The sequence below is a fragment of the Echinops telfairi genome, unplaced genomic scaffold (genome assembly GCF_000313985.2).
Source record: "Echinops telfairi isolate 266 unplaced genomic scaffold, ASM31398v2 ScPeMD7_7467;HRSCAF=8505_1, whole genome shotgun sequence".
Taxonomy (NCBI): Eukaryota; Metazoa; Chordata; class Mammalia; order Afrosoricida; family Tenrecidae; genus Echinops; species Echinops telfairi.
In genome coordinates, this window is record NW_022111368.1 from 42,568,334 (window position 1) to 42,590,631 (window position 22,298).

Sequence of the window (22,298 nt, forward strand, 5' to 3'; positions counted from 1 at the left end):
TCCATCTTAGGTACTGGAATTTAGGGATGCGCTAAGGTCACAAATGCAATGCAGAGCCTAAGCCATCCCCTGATGCTCATTGTTTCTCATTAGCTCACATAAGACAAAGCAAAACATATACAAAAACATGTGTATGTGCGTATAGTTTTATTTGTCCTTATATGTTTTGTGTGTGTGTGTGTAATTCACATCATCACTCTTGAAGAAACAGGCCAGACTTAATGGCAGTTTTTAACCTATCAGTTTGATGCGCTGCCTGTTCCCAGGACACCTCTAGGATAAGGTGACCAGATTTTAACATTGGTAAAGCGGGACACCATTGATAAAACTCATATCCTGGTGAAATAGCCACATGGCAGCTGAAAACCGTATACCCTAGTTTGTCGTGCATTCTTTCCAAAAATCGGGACTTTTTAAAAATGCTACAGGATGCAGGACAAATTGTTAAAAATCGGGACTGTCCCGCCAAAAGTGGGACGTCTGGTCACCTTACTCTAGGCCCCCACTCTGCCCCATCTCTGGGTCTTTCTCCCTGAAATGGGTCCACCCAGTTGGGTGCTTACTTCCTCCTCTTGGGCCCAGAGCCCAAATATAAGAAACATTATATTTAAGGAATTCCAACCGTATTATCATACATTGTTCAAAGATTAAAATTGATAATAAACATTACTAAGGATTCTGTCTTATCTGGTACAAGCGAAGATCCATGGAGGGCCCCAGGTTGGCCAGGGAGGAGTAAACCAAACATCAACCTGGTCAGCTTGGGAATGCGGAATAGGTAAGTTCCTAGCTAGGACTACCCAGGCTCTCAATCAGGTTACTTTTCATTTTTTGACAAATGAGAGAAGAAAAGTTGGGAGAACTCCTAGTCTGGCCCAAAGAAGAGAAGCACTCAAATTTGAGAACTCCTAGCCATCGTTTGGTTATTTGCTGTTAAGGAGCCCTGGTGGCCGAGGGAGTTAAACAATGTGCTTCATTAAAGACTTACAGTCTTGGAAACCCTGAAGCACAGTTCTACTATGTCCTTTAGGGTTTATATGAGTTTGAATTCACTCAATGGCAGTGAGTTTTTGGTTACGCATCATTAAACCTTTGCTATTCTAACTGTCTAACATGCGTTTGCTTCTATCTTTGTTGAACAGGATTGTGCAGCATGACTGTCTATCTTAAACCAAAGGTCCCTGCTGATTTTTTTTAAGTTCCTATTTTGACTAAACGGCTTCAAGACAACACATTGCTTCAGAAAAAAGATGCATTTTGATGCAGTGCATTTTGCCTCAAGGTGTTTTTGCTAGCCTTAACTTAAAATACAATCGGATTCATGCCTCATTTACTTGTTGAAATTAGTAATGCACATTGGTTGGGGTGGCACGTTGGGCTGCTGCCCACCAGCCCCTCCGAGGGAGAAAGATAAGGTTCTCTATTCCTGTAAGATATACAGCATCGGAATCCCACAAGGGTGGTCATAGTCTGTCCTCAGTGTCACTATAAGTCAGAATTGACTCGATGGCAGTGAGTTTAGTTAGATTTTTGGAAGCATCACCAAAATTCATACTTTGAGATATGTGATTTCGGGGAAGCAGGAACAGTACTGGAACATGTCAGTTACTTAAACATTGTTGACACCCAGTAGAACAATGGTCAAGGGATGCAAACAAGTCATTTACAGAAAAGGAAACTGAATGGCAAAGATGATACGATGCTCAATCTTAACCTTAATGAGATGGAGTTAAAACCACATTGTGATATCAATTCACACTCACTGGATTAGCAGAATTGAAAATACTGTGAAACCAAGGATTAAAAGCATGTAGGTAAAAGGAAACTCACTCACTATTAACACGAGTATAAACTGATACTACCAATTTGGAGATAGATTTGTCATTAGTGCTGGGTTTTGGAGGAGTTCTGGTAGCATAGTAGGTTTTGAGTTGTGCTGTGAATCACAAGGTCAGCAGTTCAAACCCTCCAGCTTCTCCACCAGAGGAATACGAGGCTGCTTGCTCTAATAAGATTTACAATCTCAAGAACCACAGAGAGTGGTTTTACTCTGACCTGTAGGGTGCTAGTGAGTTGGAATCAACTCGACGGCAGTGGGTTTGATGGAGATTGGCCAGAGCAAAGCTGTCAAGTCGGTGATTCCTCTTCCAGGTCCACACCCTAGAGAAAATCCTGTACATGGGCTCTAGCCTCAGGGTGAGTCAAAAACTATTCCACAGAATCCTAGGAATGGTATAAACAAAAAATATAAAAATGTGAGACTATTGCTTCTTGGCATCGCCTCACCTAGTCCCACATACTTGTTTGTGCAGGTGGTGTTTCCATCTCTCTGACCCTTCCCCCAAAGAATTTTGCACTCTTGGATTTCCACATCAAAACGTCAGTTTCCGTATCCTCGAGGGTCTCAAATCATGTTTCTTTTAAGTGGTCGTTGTGTCTGGGGAATAAAAAGAAATCCGAAGAAATAAGATTAGGGCTATAGGGTGGATAAAGTACATTTTCCCAACAAAATACTTGTTGTCATGATGGAAAAAGAATTCCTCGGAGCCTTTTTATTTATTTAGTCAATGTAGATTTCAATTTCCAAAAAGCCTTCTCCTCCAGGGGGACGAACACCAGAAAAGTGGGGGAAGGGGAACAGTGGATGACGTAAGATATGAAAATAATGATTTATGATTTATCAAGGGTTTAGAAGAGGGAGGGTTGGGGAGAGAGGGAAAAATGAGGAGCTGATATCAAGGACTCAAGAAAGAAAATGCTTTGAAAATGATGATGGCTACATATGTACAAACGTGCTTGACACAATGGATGGATGTATGAATTGTGATAAGAGCTGTAAGAGCCCCCATTAAATGATTTAATTTTTTAAAAACCTTCTCATAATAAGCTTCCGTTATTGTCCTGTGTTTTTCAAGAAAATCTATCAGGATTATCCCTTTTGGAATCCCAAAGACCAGTCTCCGTAACCTCCTGAACTGACCCACCAGCCTTGATATCAACTGTCCTACAGCTCCCTTTGTTCCTTTGGAAGTCATTGTGTTGATTGGACCTTATTTTGCTTTTGCAGGCACACTAACTATATTACGGCGAATGTATTATGAGAGAACTTGTTTGTAGCCATCGATGTATCGCAGAGACATAGTTGAACATGTGTCATTTAGAATCATCCTGTCTGCACGTGAACTGGAATCCTAGGAATGAGACTTTTTGACACATCAGCTTATGGACAACAATGCTCACTGTAGCATGGCAATGATGGTTAAAAAATAACAAACAACAACAACAAACAAACAACAGATGGAAGCAGCCTAAAGGTCCATCAACAGAGCCACAGAAAAATAAACAACAGCAATTATCGTCAAATCTCATTGCTCTTGTGTCCTTCCAAAAGTATGAATAATCATAATTTCTTTGCTGATTCATTTAAATTTGGCATTAAACACATTCCACCCTACACTTAGAGAATTGTAAAAGATATAAATTCTAATGTGTTGTCAATATTGACATTTATGGTAAGCTGGATTGTCTGGAGAAACAAAACCAGGGACACTATCAAGAAGTAATCTTATATTAAGAAGGCATCCCAGGCCAGTCCAACTCAAGTCCGTAAGTCCAGTGCCAGCCAGGGGCCTCTTCAGATTCACGTAGCTGCAGGCTGATGACGCCGAAAGGTGAACTCATAAATTAAAGTTTTAATTTCCTGTAATCACAAATTTGTCAATATTAAAAATGTAAACTTGTGTTAAGTCATTGTTTTACCTGTCGGTAGTGTGCACTGCTGAGAATCATGCAAGCAATAGAAACACAAATCTGCCCATGTCTATCTCCTCCATGAAATCTTTTTACTTTCTCACGTCCCATCCCAAATTTCCTACAGTATCTGGATTAGATTAATTCATCTTCTGTTGGTTTCTTTAAAATGTATTAAACAGTTGTGTGGACAGATAATTCACATATTATACAATTCAATGGCTTCAACATATTAAAAAGGGTTGTGCAATCACCAGCACAATCAATAGTAGAACACTATCTGCAGTCTGTATCAACGTTATATATTAGTCTTCCCTCCTTCACTTGAATGTGAGCTTCTCCAATGGTTCTGCCGTCCCCGTCTTTCTACAGAACTTCCCTTTGCGATCATACCCTCATTTCAGAGGCTCTATCCCCAGAAATAGCCTCTTTTCTGAACTCACAGTCTAGCCAGTTGCATTCTAGACACTTCTACTTGAGGGCTTTTACAAGATCTGCAGCAATTTAACCCAATCCAATGTTACAGCAAGTATATGTCAGTACTGAGAGATGAGAGGGTGGCATGGTCACATATAAGGGGCAATGTGTGGGTTGTTCCTCATTGTAGTTCAGCTTTTTCTCTGCTCACTCAATCTGGGACTATGGATTCCCCAAATATATTTCAAACATTATCTTAGGTTTCTTGGATGGCTCTCTCTCTCTGTGTCTGCTTTTGACATATTGTGGTTCATTTGGTTATGTATAGAGATGGATGCATTTTAATTTATCTTATCTGATGCTTTGAGAGCAATTTAGAATTTGACCCTTTTAATTGTGGAAAACTCTCAACCAAGATCTCTTCCCAAATTTCTTCTTCCAGTTTTTCCTTTATTCTCTTCTTCCTGAAATTTCATCAAACAGTTTAATGTGTCCCACAATGCTTGCCTATGTTTCAACAGATTTTTTTCTTTTTTTTTTCATTATTTAGAGAATACTTTATTAGTTTCTGTAATCAAACCCATGTAGATAAGACCTTACATATTTAATACAGTGCGTTACCCCTGTACAAATGGAAAAAAATTAAGTTTAATGTTTCTAGACCAATATGGCTGTTAATTTCTGTACAATGCCAACTCAACACGGTACAACTGGGATACTTTTCCAAAGTTGACAGCACAGCTAAAGTTTCCAAAATTTCAAATTATATATATGTATATATATATATTTATATAAAAAGACCCATCGCAGTGTTATGCATCAATAGCTGCAGCAGCTTTTCCAAGTTCTGCAGTCATGTGAACAAAATTACAGAGACATCCAGCACACTCCATTAAAAAACAAAAGGAAAAAAATACAAAACAAAAACTCAGAAAACAGCGAAGTTCTTAACTGTTGTGGTACCTGGCACCATTTTTTTAAATTAGCTTCTCAATCATCATTGGAAAGAAAACATTCTAGAATAACATCATTAAAAACAGCTCTGATATAGCACAGTCACTATTACATGTCATCAAGCAGGTACAAGATATTTTACATTCACAGAGGTATGATACAGTACAGTCCTACATCTATCATACTAGAGGATACAATTTAAAAGGCCTTATTTGACACTTGATTCTACTTTTCCAGCAGAGGGCCCATGGATGGGGTGACAGCTCTGGGACAGAAATGCACCTTCTGAGATGGGAGTTCCTGTCACTGGTGGCACAGCTCTCAGTACTCACTGCTCGCTCAGGAACACCATCTGAAAGCCATTCAAAAACAAACAACCAAAACAAAACCACCGGAACCAACGAGGCATGACCAGGTGGAGGCAAGCAGCACACTCGACCCAACCATCATTTGGCCAACTCTGTGACGGACGGCTGCAGGGCAAGAGCGCCATGGAGGAAAAGATGCCGAGTGGCACATCATTGCTCTGGGCCAAACACAGGCAATAGCCAAACATTATCGGGACACGTTCAAGGGTGCTGACATCAACACTTTATCATGGCCACTCATCCAGGAAGAAGGGGAGATCAGTTACCGCACTTTGGTTGTGTTCAGCTCAATCACCATCAACAGATTTTTTTCATGTTAGTTCTGTCTCCCAATGTGGCAGTCTGCGTGAATTCTTATATTTGAGCTTCCAGTTCACTAATTGTCCTTTCAGCTATGTCCAATCTAGAGTTATCGGAGTATACAGAGTTTTCAATTCTACCACTTACAATAGTCAACTGTTTTGTTTCATTTCTACATTTTTAATATATTCTTGCTCTCTTCTTTTAAACCCTGTTCAGATTATTCTGCAATTTTCATATCTGAATTCCTTAGTCTTTCTTTGAGTTCAATTTGGATTTTGAGTATGTGCAGACTCATCTTGAAAGGGAATTTTAAAAAGTCTCCCACTCTATTTACATTCCTTCCTCTTGTTAGTTTTGCAACAAGAACCCCACCCCGAACCCCAGTCAGCAGACGTTACACTGGTGGCTCTTGGTTCCTGTTGAGTGGTGACAATGGGGAGAAGGCAGCTCTGGCCTCTGACTTGCTCTCCCATCACTCAAGGGATCATCTCCTTAAGTACCAGTATGCTGGAGATGCAGCTTTTTCTAGCCTTTCACTTAGAGAAGTCCAAATTCAAGCCCAAGCCCCTGTTTCAAGCAGAGACCTGGCTCCTGGATTTCTCCATAGGTAAAGTGCTTTGGGACCTCTGTTAGGCTGAGTTGTCTAGAGAAACAAATCCAATGACATTCACACATATATAGGAACAAAAATTATCTCAAGAAGTAATTTTATTGGGAGCCCCAAACCCATTCCTGAACCTGTGTTTGTTTTTTTTAATCTGCCTTTGGCTCCCTTTAGAGACCTCCTTGTTTATTTATGTTAGAGAGTCCTATTGATTATCTCCCTGGGGCATAAAGATCTTCAGTTAATATTGTCTTTGATTAGCCCCTGGTACTGATTTTTTAAAGCCCTATAGAAAGAGGGATATTGGCCAATGAAGGCTAACTCTGTATTGCAGTATCTGTATTATTCCCTTGTACAGAATTATTCCTTTCATGGTTGGTTGCTATTTACATAAACAATGGAAGTTGGTTGTCAGGGAAAATTTAAATAATATTTACTGAGCATGTCAGTCACAGGTTTGCCAGAATAATATATATCTTAATACAACATATAGGGCATTGATGTAATAAGTCAATAGTATCAGAGCCTACTGATAGTTCAATAATCTTGCTACAATCTGTCTTCTGCTTCTTCAAACACCATGAATTTTCAGTCTTAAGTTATCAAGTTACAAGCGTGTTTGAGGTAGGGTCCAGTTCACCTAGTGGAGTTTCAGCATCAGATCTCTCTGATGCAGCCTTTTGACACAATGGATGGATGCTGCACGTCTCTTGACACAATGGATGGATGGATGGATGGATGCTGCGCATGTTGAAGATCAGTGCCCCAGTGTTCTATGGCACTAGGGCTGGGTCCCCAGGGTGTGCCCAGAAACTCGGGTCAATGTGGCTTCTTTGGTGCATATTTCCAGGGACACTCTTCCCTTAGGGCCCTTACAAGTACTTTTAGTCATTTTCCCCCCACTTGGAGGTTGGTCCTCCCATTTTTCCTACTGTCATGCATTTGTGCTCCAATTTAAGAACAACTAGTTCTTACATCATGACCCTACTCGATACTTGCCCTCAGAAAGGGAACTCAGAAGATATAGGTGCTGTAGCAGAGTGTGGTTAAGAAAAGAGATGGTGCCTGGCTATCAGATAAAATAGAATCTTGGGTCTTAAGGGCTTGTTTCCCAATAAGCAGCCATCTAAGTAAGATGTCAGCTAAGTCCACATGGAAGAAGCACACCAACATTAGTGACTGCAGGATTGTGAACATATAATCTGAAGCCAAATAGTATCAGAACCTAAACTGTGAGATACTGGTTTACAGAAGGCTACGGATGACAGTGGGAGCCCAAGATACATTTGTGAGGTCTACATAGGAAATAAAACTCTAGTGATTTTCCTCTATCCATAATAGAGAGATGGGAAGAGACTGGTTACCAGAGTGCATTTCAGAGATGACTATTAGAGATAAAAATGATAAACCTGACTTGAACAGTTAAAACATTGGCAGTTGATCCCGCCTCTGATGCACGTTGGGCCTGATCTGATTTTCAACATTTTGTTGTTGTTGATATTGGGGGTGACCCTCGTGAATTCTTGTTCAATATGTTTCTGTTTTTCAGTGTATGAAACTCAGGATTGAATACAGCAAGTAGAATAGGGGTTTCTGGGGGGTATAGCAGGGGGGAAAGGTAAAAGGGAGCTGGTGTCAAGGCATTCAAGAAGGAAGAGAATGTTTTGAAAATGATTGTGGTAGCAATTGTACAGCCCTCCTTGATGTGATTGAACTATGGAATTATATGGTATCTGTATTAACTCCTAATAAAATGGTGTTGGGAAAAAAAGAAGTAATTTTATATCAAGAAGACATCTCAGTTCAATCTAACTCAAGTCTATGGGTCCTATGCTAGCTGGAGCTCTCTTCAGATTCATATAATGGCAGGGATGCTGATGACACAGAAAGCTGAAGCAGCAAACAGGGAAACCATGGGCTAGTAAGTGCAGTCACATGGAGTCAAGGCCAGTGGGAGCATGGCAGGGTGCCAACAGCTCCAGAGTCAGTGGTCTACATGGGGTCACTTCTGGAGGCAGACAGGATTACAGTCAAGAGAAGGGTGAAGGGCAAGAGAGAGTTCTCACTGCCTCTCTTATTAAAAAGGTAAAACCCTGTAACAACAAGTGATTTAAAATCAATGTTGAGGAGGATATAGGATGCCTGGTGGGGCTTGATCAAGGGCAATGTGGCCAAGAGGAATTACTGAAACCCAAATGAAAGCCAAACATTATAGTGGAACAAGAGGAAAGTAAAAGGAAATAGAGGAAAGAACTAGGAGGCAAAGAATATTTATAGAGGTCTAAATACAGGTATGTACATATATAAACATATTTTTATATAACAATAGGTAAATAGATCTATGCACACATATTTATGTTAAGTATCAAGGTAGCAGATGGATATTGGGCCTCTACTCAAGTACTCCTTCAATGCAAGAACACTTTACCCTATTAAATTGGCATTCCGTGATGCTCACCTTCCCGACAAGATCGCTGAAGACAAAGCAGAAGCAGAAGCAAATGTAGTGAAGAAAGCTGATGGTGACCGGCTATCAAAAGATATAGCGTCTGGGGTCTTAAAGTCTTTAAGATAAACAGGCAGGCATCTAGCTGATAAGCAACGAAGTCCACATGGAAGAAGCACACCAGCATGTATGATCATGAGGTGTCGATGGGATCAGATATCAGACATCAAAAACTCAGAACAAAAAATCACATCAATGTGAATGAGGGGGAAGGCAGAGTGGAGACCCAAAGTAGAAAGAAAATGCTTTGAAAATGATGATGGCCACATATGTACAAATGTGCTTAACACATGGATGGATGTATGGATTGTGATAAGAGCTGTAAGCCCCTCTGAGGTAGTTAGTTTATTGTGCCAACCTGGCTGATAAACACATGTGGAGCTAATTGAAGGGTGGAGAGATAAATGGCTCAGTGAGCCTCGCCTTTCTAGTTCTCAGGTCTCTTGCTTTGTGATGGTCGGACCAGGGTGCAGCTGCCTTAGCCAGTTCCCTGCTTTAGCCAGCAAGGCTCACTTCCTGCAAGACATCCCCGAGGAGAAGCCACATGGACCTACCCCAATGCAGTTCTGGGTGCTAGAACATCTGTGAGGAGACTCCTGTCAGCTCTGAGATGCTTACACATTCACTGACTTGGTTTTCCTCCTGCAGTCGGCATCATTGCGTCTGTTTTGGGAGATGGAGGAGTACTTCGTGGATTGGTGTCAGACATATGGGCTAATGTTGGATTTGTGGGCTTGGGCAGTACTGGGTTGAGATGTTTTCTTGATGCACGCTTAATCTTCATATAAAACTCTCTCTTATACATGAGTTTCTGTGGATTTGTTTCTTTAAAGTACCCAGACTAACACACCCTCCCAATAAAATCATTACATAAATAAATGAATAAAAACCAAAGAAGAAGGCCTCTCACAGCCCTAATAAAAAACTTAATGGTCCAAAAAAAAAAAAACCCCACCAAACTTAATGGTAATCAAAATAACTTGGTATTGGTACAACGATAGATAAGCAGACCAATGGTTAGAATAGGGAACCCAGAAATACAATCAAACACTTACAGATAGCTGATTTTTGATTAAGGACTAAAATACAGTAAGTAGGGGAAGAGATAGCCTTTTCAATAAATGGTGCTAGAACAATTGGATCTTCACTTGCAAATGAATGAAACAGGACTCATGCCTCACCCCACATATAAAAACAAACTGAAGATGGATTAAAGACCTAAACATAAACCCTAGCGCCATAATGATCATAAATTAGGATCCACCTTAAGGCATAAATACACTATCAATAGTAATGAAAAAAATGCCTGCACTACAGAATACAAAGTAGAGGATTGAGACATACAGAATAAAATTTTGAACTCATGGAATCTAAGCTTTTTGGAGTGGTGGAGGCTGGATGAAACTCCTGAAGATATTGCCCTGTGATAATCTTGGAGCCCCGGATGAAAATTATCCCCTAAAATCTTCTTTAAACCATATAATGTTGTTTTTAGGTGCCACCAAGTCAGTTCTGACCCATAGTGGCCCCATGCCCAACAGAACGAAACACCGCCCAGTCCTGCCCAGTCCTTACAGCTGTTCCTGTGCTGGAGCCCATTCTCACAGCTACTGTGTCAGTCCATCTCCCTGAGGACCTTCCTCTTTTTCACTGACTCTGTTTTCAAGCGTGATGCCCTTCCAGGGACTGGGCTCTCTTGATAATATACCCAAGGTATATAAGAGGAAGTCTTGCCTCTAAGGAGCACCATTTTTTTTCTACTTTTGAAACTTTCAATTTTTAAAAAATTTTTATTAGTTGGGATTGAATACATACACCGTACATACCATATCATGCTATATTTCAACCACATCAAATCCAATTGTACAATTGTTACCACAATGTTTCCAAACAATTTTTTTCTTTTTTTTAAAGCTAATTTTATTGGGGCCTTATACAACAATTATCACCATCCATACATCCATCCATTGTGTCAAGCACATTTGTACATTTGTTGCCATCATCATTCTCAAAACATTTGCTTTCTACTTGAGCCCTTGTTATCAGCTCATTTTTCCCCCTCCCTCCTCCACTCTTCCTCCCTCACAAACCCTTGATAATTTATACATTATTATTTTTTCATGTCTTACACTGTCCAGTGTCTCCCTTCACCCACTTTTCTGTTGCTCATTACCCCAGGGAGGGGGTTATATGTAGATCATTATGATTGGGTCCCCTTTTTCCCCCGACCTTCCCCTTCCCCTCCTGGTATCTCTACTCTCATTATTGGTCCTGAGGGATTGATCTGTCCTGGATTCCCTGTGTTTCCAGCTCTTATCTGTACCAGTGTACATGCTCTGGTGTAGCCAGAATGGTAAGACAGAATGGGATCATGATAGTGGGGGGCAGGGAGGAAGCATTAAAGACCTAGAGAAAAGTTATATGTTTCATTGTTGCTATACTGCACCCTGACTGGCTCATCTCCTCTCTGCGACCCTTCTGTAAGGGGGTGTTCAGTTGCCTACAGATGGGCTTTGGGTCTCCACTCAGCACTCCCCCTCATTCACAATGATTTGATTTTTTTGTACTTTGATGCCTGATACCTGATTCCATGGACACCTGGTGATCACTCAGGCTGGTGTGCTTCTTCCACGTGGGCTTTGTTGCTTCTGAGCTAGATGGCCGCTTGTTTATCTTCAAGCCCTTAAGACCCCAGATGCTATATCTTTTGATAGCTGGGCACCATTGGCTTTTTTCCCCACATTTGCTTATCTACCTGCTTTGTCTTCAGCGATCATGTCGGGAAGGTTAGCATCACGGAATGCCAATTTAATAGGGCAAAGTGTTCTTGCATTGAGGGAGTACTTGAGTGGAGACCCAATGTCCATCTGCTACCTTAATACTAAACCTATAAATATATGCACATAGATCTATTTCCCCACCATCATATATAAATGTATTTACATATGTACATGCCTGTATTTGGACCTCTGAACAATCTTTTTTACCTGGATTCCTTGACATCATCTCCAAGGAGCACTCTTGTGGTGGTCTTTCCAAGACATTTTTGTCTGTCGTTTTAGGGAGTCCAGAATACTTCGCCAGCAGCACAATTCAAATGCATCAATACTTCTTTGGTTTTCCTTATTCAGTGTCCAATTTTCACATGCATGTAAGGCCATTGAAAATACCGTAGCTTCTCTCAGGTACACTTTAGTCCTCAAAGTAACATCCTTGCTTTTTTCAATACTCTAAAGAGGTCTTGTGCCAACGTGGGCTGCGGCAGGCCTGGGTAGCGGGTGCAGCATTGGGGAGCTCCTGCCTGGGTCGGCCTCCTCCAAGTGCTGAGGAAGTAGATTCCCCAAGCGTAAAGAGTAGGGGTGGTGGTGGTGTCAGGAGTGAAGGGGGGCAGGCCCCATCCTAAATGTGAGTGTGTTTGCTGCCCTCAGTGAACAATACTGGGCTGGACTTGATCTGTGACCTCTACATCTGGCTGGGGCCTGTGCGGTCCTTCTCCTGTCATTGATCGTCACCGTCATCTGCAGCTGCAGTAAGTCTTGGTGAAAGAGGGTGGGGGTGGGGTTGTCGCTCTTCCAGCCTGTGCGCTCCAGGCCACCTGTACCACGAGGTGAGGTTGAGGTTTCATGCACTTCCGCGCTGCTGGGCCCCAAGGTCTGTTTCTTGGCAAAGAAGGCTGGGTGCCACTGGCCACTGGCTCCCACTCTCCTTTCCCGAGGCTCCCAGGAAGGCCGAACGCCCACCCTCAGGGCTTAGGGCAAAGTGGTAACACAACCGACAACCGAGTTGGGGTTTGCGTGGGCCATGCTCTCCTCCTCCCTCTCTAGTCCTTTGTGTCCCAGACCCCCACCTGGAGGGATGGTGGGAACAAAGCCCTCACCTGGGTTCTCAAAGAGTTCGAATCCCCAAAGAAACAGGGAAGGGAAGGGGAGGGGAAGGAAGGGAAAGAACTTCTTTGGGGGCCTCAGGGGAGTGAGGGAAGTCATCTGATCCCCCATTTTCTTTCCCAGAGAACCGAAGACGTGTGTGCAAGTGTCCGAGGTGAGTCTCTATGAGCCCGGCACAGGCGGCCCGTCTTCCAGGGAAGCAGAACGTTTCCCAGAGGGAGGCCCTTGCAGGGCATACAGCCGGCGGGACAGCGAGTTGGCTACGAAGGGCCTGGAAGGGCAGGTGGGGAGAGCAGAGTAGCTTCGTTACACCTCCACCTTGCTTGACCTGTGGCCTTGACCAATTGACCTGAGCTCCTTCTGTGCTGAAGTACTCTTGTCTGGTCAGTCTGGCCGTCTGTGTGGGTTTAGTGTTTTCACAGAAAACCTTGCTCCCCCACCCCCTCTGCCACCAAATCAGGCTTGTTGAGGAATTGCTCATCTTTTGTCACCTGAACCAGATAAATGGTGGCCTTTTTCCAATTTCCCTGTGCCAATGCCGGGCCTTGATCTACTGCTAAGAACTAGAGGTGGGGCAGAGTCAGGGGCCATTTGCTGTCTAGTATCTCAAGCCACGCCACACCCAATTCTGGCCCTGATCTTGAAAACACTCTGTAAGGGATAGTATGGTGAAAGGATACAATCCTGTTGCACACCTGCACACCTTTCCTGATTTGAAACCATGCAGTATTCCCTTGTTCTGTTTACACAACTACCTCTTAATCCATGTACAAGTTCTGAATGAGCACAATGAAGTGTTCTGGAGTGACCATTCTTCTCAGGGTTATCCATAGTTTGTTACTGTCCACTCATTCAAATGCCTTGGCATAGTAGATATTTAAAAATAAAACAAGCAAATATTTGAGCCAAGATTCATCTGACATCAATAATGTAATCTCTTGTTTCATGCCTTCTTTTGAATGAGGCTGGAATCTCTGTCAGTGTATTGCTGCAACTGTTGTTGATCTTCAGGAAAATTTTACTTGCCTGTGATATCGTTGATATTGTTTTATAGTTTGAGTATTCTGTTGGGTAGACTTTTTTTGGAAGGAGCACAAATATGGATCACTTACAGCAAGTTGGTCAAGTAGCTGTCTTTTAAGTTTCTTGGTATAGCTGAATAATTGCTTCCGGTGCTTCATCAGCTTGTTGAAACATTTCAACCAATATTCCATCAATTCCCAGAGCCTGGTTTTGGCTAATGCTTTCAGTGCAGCTTGAATGTGTTGCTTCAGGACCATTGATCCTTGCTCATATGCTATCTCCTGAAATGGTGGCATGTCGACTTGCTTAATGGGGAAAAACTGAAAGCATTCCCGTGGCAAAGGAGAACAAGACAAGGATGCTCCTTATCACCACTGGTATTCAGCCTTGTGCTGGAAGTCTTAGCAAGAGCCATTATACAATGAAAAGAAATCCACAATTCCAAGTGGGCAAAGATTGTAGATAACATGATTTTATATGTAGAACACCCCAACGACTCAACAAAAGGGAAAACAATAAGCTTGTAACCATTTGAAAGATTTAGTAATGTGGCAGAATACAAGATTAATTAAAAAATCAATTGGGTTTCTGTATACTAATGAAGAGAGCTCTGAAAAAGAAATCCAGAAAGCAATACTATTTTCAATAGACACACAAAAGATGAAATACTTAAGAATAAACTTAACCAGGAAAACAAAAACTCAAACTCACTGCCACCAAATTGACTCTGACTCACGCTAACCGTATAGGACAGAGCAGAACTTCAGCTTTGGATTTCTGAACCTGTATCTCTACGGGAGTAGAAAACATCATCTTTCTCTTGAGAAGCTACCGGTGGGTTAGAACTGCTGACCTTGTGCAAGTTAGCAGCCCAATGAGTAATCCACTATGCCACAAAATATTAGTATAGGAAACCAAAAGAGTCATATACAAATGGAAGAATATGCTATATTCATGGATAAGAAGGTTTAACATTGTGAAAATATCAATACTATCCAAAGAAATCTATAAATACAAAGTAATTCTGATCCAGATCCCAACTTAATTCTTTAAACAAATGGGAAAACTAATCACTAACTTTATATGAAGAGAGAAAAGACCCAAGAAAAGCAAAGCACTTCTTAAGAAGAACAAAATAGGAGGCCTCTCACTACTGAACTTCAAATGTAGTGCAAACAACCTGGTACTGGTACAATGATAGAGACATGGGCCAATGGAACAGAATAGAGAACCAGAAATAAATTCATCCACCTATAGGGCGGGGGTTAAAAAAGAGCTGACACCAAGTAGAAAGAAATTGTTTTAGAAAGGTTGATGGCAACATATGTACACGTGTGCTTAATGCTATTGAATGATGGATTGTTACAAGATTTGTAAGAGCCCCCCCCCAATAAAATGTATTTTTAAAAAAAGAACGTGAACAGTTCACCAAAAATGGCATGCAAACGGATAACAAGCTTATAAAAAAATGCTTAAGATCATTAACCATTTGGGAAATGCAAATTAAAACAATGATGAGATGTCACCTTACTCCGATGATGATGACAACAGGCCAATTTGAAAAAACAAAAACAAAACAGAAAATAATAAATAATAAATAATAATAAATGCTGAAGAGGGTGAAGAGATATCAGAACCATCTACACTGCTGGTGGGTCTTGAAATATGTACAACTAGTGTGGAAATCGATATGGCAATACTTCAAACAGCTGAGTATAGAAATTCCATATGATCTAGCAATATCTCTGCTGGGTACATACCCTAAATAAACAAGAGACATAGCTCAAACAGACATATGCACTCCCACATCCATCACAATATTGTTCACAATAGCAAGAAATTGGAAACTGACCAAATGCTCATCAGTATTTCATCTGATTTTTCACACACTAGGGTGGTTCAGCTTTAAGCCCAAGAGAGTATGTCAGTTCCTTAAAATTGCTACAGGTAATTTGAGGTAAACCCCAGTTTACATTGAATCCATCCAGTATGGCCTATGAAAGATGTTGTGCACCTTGAAAAGACAAGAGTCTAAGGTCCCGTTAACACATGACTTGGATCACCAATAGCTGGGAAAAATTGGTTTAAAATATGCCCAATTAGGATCATGGTACCAGGCGTATTGTCCCCTTGGCTTCTATATAAGTACGTATTGTTAAGCTTTTTTTGTTTTGTTTTTGTTTCCTGGCGAGAGGTTGCTCCACTTGGTTTAACTACGCACAGAAGTGTAACTGCCTTTTCTGAGACACACATTCCCAGGACCCTCCCCTTGTTTTCCAGTACGGTTGATTATCATGCTTTTAGGCATGTCTATTGATTTGGGGGTGACCTTAGTACAATGTTGTATGGCAGCAACAGAACAATCTTCTTCCTCTCCCCCCATCTTGAGGAACTGACCCCAGCTGAGGTGACATCTCCTCCGTCAAAGTGGTTTTTAAGATGTTCACTTAAAGGAGGTGATAAAGGCTTCATGGCAGTAGACAGGCTCTCTACCTCAATGCTTGGAAGGCTGGAGTAGAAGATTACCTGATCTGAGAGCAGAAGCCTATCTTCTTGGTTTTTAATCCTAAGTAGTGAACTTATGTAATATCTGTTCTTTTGTGACTGACTAATTCCACTCAGCAAAATAGTATCTAGGTCCACCCATGTCACGAGGTGTTTCATTGCTGTTGTGCAGTTTCTTTATCCATTCTTCTGCTGGTGGGCATTTGGGCTGCTTTCAGCTTCTTGCTGTTGTCAACTGTGCTGCAAAGACTATTCGTGTTCGTCTCTTACTCCTCTTGGGTATATTCCAGTAAAGGGATTCCTGGGTCCCATGGTATTTCTATTCCCAGTTGTTTTACACAATGGTATGTGTTTATAAGCCCACCAGCAGTGCATAAGAGTTCCAATCTCTCCACACCCTCTCTAGCATTTGTTGTTCTCAGTTAAAAAATATTTTTAAATTTTGGCTATCAGTATGGGCACAAGGTGATATCTCATCGTTCTCTTGATCTGCATCTCCCAGATGGCTAATGTGAGCAATGCCTCGCGTATTTCTTGGGCACTCGAGTGTTGTCCCTTGTGAATTGTCTGTTCATGTCCTTTGCCCGCCTTTTAATTGGATGATTTGGTTTTGTCTTATGGAGGTGTTGCAGAATTCTTCAGATTTTAGTGATTAATCCCTTGTCCGTTGTGTCATCGCTAAAGATTTTTTCTCCAATCTGTGAACTCTTGTTTCAATCTCTTGATGAAATCTTTTGAGGTGCATAATGTTTTATTTTCAATAGGTCCCAGCCATCTATTTGGTCTTCCACTGTGTGCTCTTCCTTTATTACGTTTAGCAGTCTATGTATGCCCTGCAACAGGGCCCTTAAGTTGGTTCCAATTTTCTCATAATGATCCTCACAGTTCTGGGGTTTACATGTAGCTCTCTAAATGTTATCCATCTTGAGTTTGTTTTTGTGCATGAGGTGAGGTCTGGGTTTCACTCTTCTGCAGATGGAGACCCAATTTTCCAGCAGTTGAAGGTGTCCCCTTTCCAATGTAATGCTTTTTTGTCTTTTGTGTAAAATCAGCTGTCTGTAGGTGAATGCTTTTATTTTGGAGTCTTCTGTCCTGTTCCACTGGCCTATGTATCTATCATTGTACCAGTAAAAGACTGCTTTGACTACGGCTGTGTAGTAGGTTTTGAGTTTGGGCACTGCGAGGCCTTCTCTTTTTCTTCTTTGTTAGAACTTCTTTGCTTATCATGGTCCTCTTCCTTCTCCATATGAAATTGGTAGTTTTTCCATTTCTTTAAAGAATGATGTTTGTATTTGGATCAGAATTGTATTCTATTTGTCGATTGCTTTAGGCAACATTGACATTTTCACCATATTATCTTCTTATCCACAAACCCAGCTATTCTTCCATTTGTGTAGGTCTCTTTGGTTTCTTGAATTAATGTTCGGTAGTTTTCTATGTATAGGTTTATTCCTAAGTATTTCATCTCTTGTGTGGTTATTGTATATGGTATTGGTTCCTTGATGCATTTTTTGGAGCTCTCTTTGTTGATATATAGAATCCAATCCATTTCTGATTGTTAACCTTGTATCCTGCTACTTTACCACATGCATCAATTGTTTCCAAAATCCTTTTTGTGGAGTCCTTGCCATCCTCCATGTAAAACTATATCACCTGTAAGTAATGCAAAACTATATCACCTGTAGGTAAGGAGAGTTTCAATTCTTTTCCTAATTGTCTTCCCTTGATTTCTTTCTGTTATCTAATGGTTCTGGCTAGGACTTCCAGCAGAATGTTGAATAACAGTGGTGATAGGGGGCACCCTTGTCTGGTTCTCATTTACAGGGGAAATGTTTTCAGGTTTTCACCATTGAGCCTGATATTGGCTGTGGGGTTTTCAAATGTGGTCTTTATTAGGTTGAGGAATTTCCCTTCGATCCCTCTGTTGTTGTTTTTTATCAGAAATGGATGTTGGATATTATCAAATGCCTTTTCTGCATCTGTTGATATGATTACGTGGTTTGCCTTTACTCTGTTGGACTCTAACATTCTGTGTTAAGCTGCTTCTCCTTACTTGCTCTCTCCTTCCTAATGGCTTTTGAACTGAATTGCCCAGGAAGAAAGAAAAGGAAATCCTTTACAAAATGTATAGTATAAATTTATAAGCAAGCATATAAATTTATATAGATATATATCTTTGATCCATCTAGAACTTATTTTTGTGACTGTTGATGTCTCTTATTATTTTCAAATAGATAACCGATAGACTCAACAGCATTGTTTAAGCATAATAGTGATGTTTAAGATACAGATATTCAAATGAGACTGAAGCGGAGGATCCAGAAACATTTAAAGACCTATTTTATGCACAGGCCCTGGCCTGGCAGAGCCACACATCAAAAACTCAGGGGCTGGCCATAAGGAGTAGGACTGTGGTCTAGCATTTACTATTAATTTGGTGGAATTTTAATAGGGAGTGGTAAGAGCACAAAGGAATTTTATGGGTCAGCAGAGTCAACAGATTTTAAGGATTCTATTTGAAACTCAGACCTTACAGTGTTTATCAAACGGGAAACTGAGGGAGCTTATTTAGGTACAGCAGATATATGTGGACAGGGCACTTGGTATAATAACCTCAGGCATGGCCACTACTTATCTGTCAATGAAGGCTGAGTGCTGCTTTGATCTGAACAGCTTTCAGTTTAAAAAAAAATCATTATATTTAGAATATATATTATATAGATAAAAAAATCCAACTCACTGCCATTGAGTCAATTCTGACTCATAGCAACTGCATATGACAGGATAGAACTACTTCTGTGAGTTTCTGAGATTAAAACTCTTTACTGTAGTAGAAATCCCCTTCTCCTGCATATTATAAAGAGTATACAGTAAATACCCTACATTAATGTGTTCAAAGATACATAGTCCCTGACTTATGATGTATTCAAATTATGGCAAACAACACTTATGACCATCTGGTTATTTATTTTTTTTGTAAATTTTTGGTATTTAGTTATAACATACAGTGTTGTAGCACATAATTTACTGATATTATCATTTCATGCCTCCCCCTCAAGATACAAATAAAAAGTAGACTTATAAAGAAATAGATAATAAAAGGCAGTACGAATGAAAAATATTAAAGTTAAAAAAAAGTAATCCATTTATTTCAGAAATGACCCTATCCTAAATTGGAAACGACCTGTAGTATCAAATGCAACTTTGTTTTTCCTTCAAAATGTGTTTTGGGAATATATCCTTATTGGTCCATGTAGAATAGATGCTCCACAGCATTTCATTAAAGACCCCTAGTGGTGCTGTAAGGTGGTCACTGGGCTACTGGTTACCTGAAAGGTTACTGGTTCAAGCTCCCAGTTCCTTGGGAGCAAGGGAAGGCTGTCTGCTCCTGTGAAGATTTAATCTTGATAACCCTATATAGGGTCCCTATGGACAGGAACTGAGTCCCTGGCAGTGAGTTTGTTTTGGTATTTTAATAGGTATTGCATATGAGTGCATGTTATTTTACTCTATATTAAAACAATATTTTTTCTCTTTCATTATTAACTTTCTAATTTTGAGTTTGGGGTTTATAGCATTTCTTTGAAGGTGTCCTGGTGGCATAGTGGCACTGCGCGGCTAGCCACAAGATTGGTGGTTAAAAACCAGCAACTGCTTCTCAGGAGAAACATGAGGCTTTCTTCTCCCATCAAGATGTATCGCTTCGGAACGCACAGGGGCAGTTCTACTTTGTCCTTTAGAGTTGCTTTGATTTGGAATTGACTTGACAGCAATAAGTTTTTAGTGAGAGCATTCCATTATACGTATCATGTTCCATTTATTCATTTTATTAATTCTTTGGCCCAATTGAAGTACATTTAGATTTCCAAAATTTCACAACTATAAACAATGCTGAAGTGAACAACTTTATAGATTTTCCTCATTCATATGTGTGGGTGTTATTCTAGGGTTAAAAAAAGAAAAGTTTTGATGCAACATATGTACAAATATGCTTGATACAACTGATGTATGGATTGTGATAAGAGCTTTAAGAGCCCCCAGTAAAATGATGTTTTTTAAAGAACAAAGAAGCTTTCCTTATGTTGATTCCAACTCATGGCAAATCTATGTGTCCGAGTAGAACTCTGAGCCACAGGATCTTCAATAGCTTGTTTTTCAGCAGTAGATCACCAGGCCTTTCTTCTATGCACAAACTTGAACCTTCAACCTTGCCGCATCAATCCTTGTCACCACTGAGGAGGGACTCTTTCTAGGATCTTTTTAAGGATGGATATATTCTTTGGTTTCTAAGAAATTGAAAAAATATTTTAATCACAATTGGATATTGATTGTGTGTGCTCCTAATATTTCTAGTTTGCTGTGCAGTTTAGAAATACTTTTAGAACTTGAATAGCTATTAAATATAAGCGCATGTTATTTTACTCTATATTGAAACAATTTTTTTCTTTTAATACTAACTTTCTAATTTTAAGCTATCACTGTATTTATAGGATAATCCTAATTAATCATGGCGATTAATTTTAAAATATATTTCTGGGTTTAATTTTTTTAATAAATATTTTGTATAACATATCCCACCTATGGTCATAAGTATAATTAGACTCTATCATTTTGCTTTCTTGTATTCTGCTGGTTCAGATGTGGTAATATGTTTTGCAAATTTTATATAAAGCATTGGTTATCTTTTCATCACTTCTAAGTTGTGGAACTATGAATAGCATAAGAATTTCATGCTCCTTGATGCTTGGCAGAACTGAATTTGCTTTTCAAATTAGTACCTACTTATATAATCTAAGTCCTCCATTCTCTCACTTAATTTTAACCTCTTTCTGTTGTGCCTGTTTTTGTTACAGGCGTATTTAAATCTAGTACCTTTATTACCAATTTGTCAAGATCTTCTTATCGTTTTGACAGTTTAGTCTTAGGTTAAGTTACGTTGTGTCATACCAATTCAGGAGTTTATATTATTTTTGTGAATTTTTTCTTATATTAATATAAAATGTTTCATTTTTGAGGCTTTCTGTTTCCAATTGTGGTAACATTGCTGTATTGCTTTCCTTTGATTAGCGAAATTAAAAAAATTAGTTTTATTGAGCTATAATTAACACATCATACAATTTGATAGTTCATTCACAGGAAGAAGAGTTGTGTAATCAACAGTACTGTCAGCTTTGGAACATTTTCTTCCATCTTTGCCTACTTGTGTTGACTTTTGATTAGTCAAATTTTACACCAACTTTTTCAACTTCTTGTGGTATTTGTAGTAATGGTGGTTGTAATGGATTTTTTTTTAATATGAAGTACAGTATTCTAAATGTATAAGTAAAATTAACCTATTTATAGTTATTGTAAACATTGCTGTTTAGATATACATCTTCCTTTTTCTATTTACCATACTTCCTGTTGTTTATCCTCCGTTTTCATTTCTGCCTTGTGTAGGTTTTCTTTGTTCCCTTTTCTCCCTCTAATAGTTTGCAAACTCTAAATACAATTGAATCATTCTAGTGTTTATTCTTAATTGTAAAAGCTTAATGCTCTAGAGTCAGAAGATATTTAAAATCAACATCTGAAATTAACTTGCATGCCTAATCTGGAATAAATTAATGAACTTTTTCAGACTGTTCCCACATTCGTAAATTTAGGAACATGAGTACTTCACATGAGAATTTGAGGATTAATGTGATACCAAGTCAAACACCAGTTCAATATTTCTATAAAGAGGACTTCAACTCATTACATTTTTCATTAGTCAACCAAGAAACTTCGGATCGAAAGCACATAATGATCTCTTCCCTCCTTTGCCCTTCAAAGTCACTTCTTTTTCACCTTGTATCATTGTCCTCATCTAATTTTTCATTTCTTTCAAGTCTCAAACTACCTTCTCATCTTCTTTTTACATAACAAACAAAACCCATTCTACATTATACTGACTGACTTATTTTACTCTAGATTTAATAAACGTCAGGTCCCAATAACTCCACGCC